Below are 6667 nucleotides of genomic sequence, written 5' to 3' on the forward strand. Positions count from 1 at the left end.
TGATAGAATGCCAGAGTACCCTTGGGTTTGATCTTCTGTAATACAAACAAATTCAATAATTATACAAATTTATGGCATATAGTCTGATATTTAGATATATGTATATAATATGTATTAATCAAATCCTGGCAATCAGCAGCATTTCCTATTAATTTATATTGGCTCATATGCTTTTATATATGATAAATATATAAATTTGGGAAATTTATTGCATGTTACCTACTTCTATATTTTGTTATACTGTACTTTAAATGGAGTGGCATGGCCCAACACAACCAAAGAGGTAATAGCCTTGAAAAAATAAAAGATTTGCTCTACATGCACAGTCAGATAGGGAACAATTGTTCCTGAAATTTACTGCTTCTCTTTGTGGACCTATTTTTCTTTTGTACATTGCATCATCCTCCAGGCTACCAGTATTCTTATGTTGCTTTTTTATTGTGTCCTGTAGAAAGAATTAGCAAATTCATTTACACATCGTTAGTTGCTTAGTATGTATTTATATTTTAAAGAGTTGTTTCAAAATATGTTTGCATTTTAAGAAAAATCGTGTGACAACCCATACTGGTAATAATTAGCAACATAGGGGCTTGCTTGGTATGGCAGCTGTGTAAGTTCCACATGTCTGGAGTTCACAATAATCATATAAGATAGGCCTATTTTAATGTTAAAATTTGGCATTTTTGTCTGTTTAGGGGATTGCCTGATTATCTATGGCAGATTGGCATTAGAAACTAGGTCTCTTTAACTCCTAAGACCACAGTATTTACCCTTCGTCCTTCTGTTCACTTACTTAATAGGGTAAATTCAAGTAAATCAACTCTAATGATAGAACTTCCAGCATCAGTAGAGCGATGCTGGGATGCTTAGCTTGGGAGAAGGTGGTAATAGAAAGGTTTTCAGAAGGCAGTCGTCACCTCCATGTACATTTAAGTGCATTCTGAGTCAAGCATTTTGACATCTATGTACATTGCTTTTTCTCCTCATGGAATAATAAGCACATATGGAAAAGATGTAGGAGAGACATATGTTTGTGTGGCATAGATGCTGTGAGGTGACTGTGTAGGAGGATGTTCTTGTTTCAGGAAAATACACACAGGAATGGTCAGATGTGATGGTCAACTATGTTTTCAACTTGCTCTTAAATGATTCAGAAAATATTATTACATGTATAAAATATATACAAACATTTATCTATCATCAAGGATATATATAATCATATATATATAATTACAAAAATATGGTAAGTGATAGTAATTGGGGAAAACAAAAGAGGGGGAAACATGAAGGTAGTAGGTCTTTGCACTAGACCTGCAACTTTCATGTAAATTTGAAAATATCTCTAAGTAAATTATTTTTTAAAATTGCAAAAACTAGTCTTGGGACAAAGGATTCCTTGTGATGTTTGAGCAAAAATAACTCTCTCACAGGGCTATTTCAGAGAATTCTTACACTGAATGGGAAGTTTGATTGTATAATCTATCATTTGAAACTCAGAGCATATGACTTATGAATCATAGGTTGGTGATAGTACAGTGAAGTGAAATATGAGTCACATTCGTAGAAATTTAAAGGAATATTAAGATGTTAAAGAGATGTAACAAGAGTATCCATTGTTTTGTGAAGGATTTTTTTTCCATCCATCCATCCATCATTCAGTTATGGAAAGCACATTCAGGGAACTGTTTTAGACACTGGGTATTCATATTTAAATAAGATACACTTACTCTGTCTTCAGCTTTCTAGAGTGGAGTCACATTAAACGTGTTGGTTTATTAAGTAAAAATTGAAAGATACCACTAGTTTTTTCTGGTATAATTTGGAAAGTCTTTTGCTAGACATGCTTTACTTTTTGTCCCTCATGATGACTTTGTTTGAAGTAATTAGTCTGAATTAGTCTGGTTCGTGTAGACAGAACTTCTCTCTATAGCCTACCATGTGTGCAAATCTCTATCCTGTATGTAACTTTAATTCCATCCTTAATTAACTTCAGGACCTCTTCTGTGAAATGAATTAAAAGGAGCTGTCTCACAAGTACCTTTAATGAGAATAGAGCCTTTAACATTATAAAAGTTTTTTTAATCTTAATATTTCAAATAATTTGGAACAAAAGCATCCACAAAAAGGAGACAGACATTTAGTTATTGTCTTGCTCTTCTTTCATACTTAATAGCATCTAATTGTGCTAGGCAACTATCAGGGTCTTGCTTGTCAACTGCGGATAGAACTGGAGACATTATAAACTGCTTCTGAAATTAACATTTAGATTCAATTATTTGAGATCCATTTTTCTACAGTGAAAGGAACTTGTCACACTAAAACAGGATGTGTCATAATCTTCAATTCTTGTTTGTAGCATGCAGATTTACACTAAATATAATTTAACCTTTTCTCTTTTTAGAACATTTTCCTCTTATCAAAATATATGTAGCAAAATGACAGAGAAAAATTGAGATTAATCCATGCTTAGTTGGGAAAAAAAAGCTTTTTGAAGCTTTTTTATTGATGACAACACCTGCTTTTAGGTTTTTAAAGTTTGGAATTAAGGACATTTTTACTAAAAAAATACTATCAAATTCTAAGAAAGGCTATGGGATTGTAACTGTGATCTCTTGAAATGATTTTATGTATGTTCCTAAGTTCATTTCTTTTCAGTGGTAGAGGCAATGGTGTTGAAATTTATACCAAGACACTTTGGCCCTCATTATGAATAATTTTTTTTCTGATTTTTTTAGTAGCAAGAGTGGTGCAAGGAACAGATTTGTGAAAACATTTAAAAGCTTTGCAGTAATATTTTATGGACAATTTTGGTATCTTTATTGTCTATTAAAAGAGCTTAAGCCAGGGAGGAGAAATTCATGGTTATTGCTTTTTGCTCCCCAAAAGCCAGGAAAATGCACATTTTGCTTGAACTGCACTAATATAGGTCCTCACAGAACAGCTTCATTAAATGATCTTAATAAGACAGAGTGGCTGTCTATGCCATTGGAAGGCAAAGTAATGGCCTGTTCCTGAATAAATCACATTATGATATGAGTAATGTACAGACATCATAATTTGGTAGCCAAGGTTGCTGGTGATGAATGTTTTCTGATGTCACTACATGGGTAGAAAAGCATTGATTGACTGATAGTCTCAGACATTCAGACATATTATTTATGTATCACAGTGTGGAATAAATAAGGATTGTGTTCTTGTGTTGCACCTCCCTGTTTTTGGACAATTATCTCCAATGATGTTAAGTTGAAGCTAGAAAAAAAATATGTGTAGTTTAGTGAAAGTCATATCAGAATGAAACATAAGATTTAGACAACATTTGCATATGCTTATATAGTTATTAAGAATATTAATTAGGAAATTATGGTTTATAACAGGCTTCTCAGTCTGGAATTAAGTCATAGCTCTATTAGAAACTGAAAAGTATCAACAAGGTCCTTGAAGAAGAAATTTAAAGATGAAGTCCTTATAAAATTGAGTACATATACTATACATATGTATATACATATGTCTATATATGCTCATTTTATTTCTTTCTCATACATTTTTTTTCCAAAATAATATTTCTTGGTCATCAGTATTGACATATTTGTTGAATTGACAGTGGACCAGATTTTTCATTTCTTTTCTCAAAGGCCACTGATGAATAATGTAATGTGTTCAATATCTAATTGCTAGTGAGGTGATTGATTTGAACCACAAAAATGAGATTAAAAACCCATTCAATTATGTGTACTTTTTAAATTAATGGCCTGTTTGTAGAGAAAATCATGTAGAATTTTAGAAGCATACAAAAGTAATATCAGTGTTCATTATCAAGTTACCTATGGTTAATAGACTATTATCTACTAACCATAGGTAAATAGGGAAAACTTGGTAAATCAGTAATCCTAATTGGGTTTTTTTTTTTTTTTTTTTTTTTGGCTATTTATAAAGAATACACTTTTCAACATCCATTGCTTTTCCTAAAAATTTAAATGGGTCTCATATCCACAGGCGTCTCCTATGACTATTTCATAATTTGATGAATTGTTGAGAACTCTGTAAATGCAGCAGTAATTTGTCTCTGCATTGTGGACTTGATTTAGCTTTATTCTGTTTCTCACAGGCATTCTGAAATATTTATGATGGGACACATTGGTAATCTGATGTGGGAGCCCTGTGAGAAACAAAAAGAACTAATTACCAGCAAATTTACAACCACTGGCACATACTTCATAATTCTGTTTTTACTTTTAAAACAAGCAAATAATGGGTGCAATAATAATATAAATTTAATATTTTTTAAAAATTGTTTTCTTTGTCAATTCTTGCAAAGTTTATAACTGGTCATTACTTTGGCATGTTAGTTCTTTCATACAAATGTAGTGAGCACCTGCTCTGGTTCCAGAGGAATTAATAAAGCAATATTCAAGACAAATAGATTTGGCCTTGACTGATCAGGTGTTCCATGAACAAGTGTTTCCCAGTAAGCACATTCAGCTTTAACATTCCAGTAAGTAACCAGAAGCCAATTTGGGGTAAGTACTTTAAAATTAAATAGCTTTTGAACGAAGTATGTATATATTACATGAAATAGATTTGATTCTGAATGTTTAGTAAAGTAGAAGAATGGCATTTCAATTTGCTTTGGTGCAGAAATCATTTGAATTTATTAAATTAATGTATTGCTTTTATTCTACTTAAAAGATTTTGCTATAAATTGGAAGATCAACTCTTATGGCAGAATTCAACAGGGAGTTTAGTTTTCAGTATGTTGTGCTTTTGATGAAATTTTAGCCAAAAGCCAATGAGATAAGTGAAATTTTCAAACCAATTATTTGTCAGACTTTAATTAAGTGCCTAGAAAATTTCTAGGAGAAATGGATGTAAAAAATATAAATTTTAATTATGAAAATTGTTAATATTGAGGATAACTCTAAAGTCAAGATTCTACTACAAGGGGAAAATTACATTCTTCAAAATATTTTTTATTATTTAGCATTAACGTAGTAGTGAATTTCCATTTAATAACTTAAACGTACTAATAATATTTTGACTATTTATGAAACTACAAAAATATTTTTATCAGAAATATTCTGAAAAGGGCCTGGGGTTGTGGCTAAGTGGTAGAGCACTTGCCTAGCACGTGTGAGGCACTGGTTTCGATCCTTAGCACCACATAAAAATAAATAAATAAAATAAAGGTATTGTGTCCATCTACAACTAAAAAAAATTTTAAACAATTCTGAACAATTGAATATCTCAGAACAAAATGATATATATACATTTATTTTTCTCATAAAAGTACAGGTTTTTATTATTATATTCTCACATACTAATGTGCTGATCTATTCAATCCTTAATATTTGCTTGTTAATATATATTATCAATATTTTATTATATATTATCTACATTAAAATTTCTATATTTATAATTTACCAACACATATTGTCTAAAAATCATTTTGGATTACATTTTGAGCTTTTCTTTTCCCTTTGTAAAATGTATGTTTAAAAACAAAGTTTAACTAAATATATTTTTAAAAGCTTGAAATATCTAAATAATGAGTTCATAGTTTAGTCTTGAGGAATATTCCATTATTAATAATTTTTAACCTACTTATGGGTCATAATGGCCCACCTAATGATCTGCAAAACACTCCTGAAATGCATTTCTGCATTACTTTAGCTGTACCTCACACTGTTATGAAGTAATCCAGTGAAGGATTACTTCCTGGTAACCTACTAAGTGTTACTAACATGTATTATTTATAAAGTAAAGTTAGAGTTACTAAAATTTATGAGGCCTCAGAGTCAGTGTTCTACCAACCACATAGCAATATTGCAAAAGTAATTCTGTTCAAGGTATGATCAGATAGTTGAATTTCCTATAATTTGACTAGAGGGCTCATTAATATGGTGTTTGTCTTGTGACTTGGTTATGATTTTCATTTGTTGCTACTCTCTTTTCTGGTAAGCATTTTTTCAAAAGACAAGTATCACATATATTCTCTCATATGTTAACTTAACAGGGAAAAAGATGACATGGAAGTAGAAGGGGTACTATTGGGGAAGTAGAAAGGGACTGAGGTAGAGGCAAGGGGATCAAAGCATATTGTATGCAGGTATGAAAATGCTAAAATTGAAGCCCATTATTCGGTGCAGTTAACAGATGTTAATAATTCTAATAAAATGATTCCTCCATCTTTTAAAATCACTACTTCCTTCATTATTTTATTTCTTTTATTCTCTCAATACTGAGGACTGAACCCAGGGTACTCTGTTCCTGAGCTACATGCCAGTCTTCCTTATTTTAATTTTGAGGCAGGGTCTCACCAAGTTGCCCAGGCTGTCCTTGAACTTGTGATCCTTCTGCATCGGGCTTCTGAATTGCTGGGATTACAGGTATGTACCACTGTGACCAGAAATTGTCATTTTTTTCTCTTTACAGTTTTTTTTTCCATTTCTTTTTCCCTCCTTTGGAAAAGTATAAGACTATAAGGTGGTTTTGGTAGGTCTTAGACTATTTTACTCTCTAAAGTGAGACTGTGAAAAAGCTATTGGAAAGTTATCCAGATTACTCAAGTGATTTAGAATACATTAACTTCCTAATATTATAGGTGAAAAACAGACTGGAGTGTGCTTGTTTTTATTTCATTTTCATGCTTGATCTATTACAACTTTAGAGT

The sequence above is a fragment of the Marmota flaviventris genome, chromosome 8 (assembly GCF_047511675.1).
Source record: "Marmota flaviventris isolate mMarFla1 chromosome 8, mMarFla1.hap1, whole genome shotgun sequence".
Lineage (NCBI taxonomy): Eukaryota > Metazoa > Chordata > Mammalia > Rodentia > Sciuridae > Marmota > Marmota flaviventris.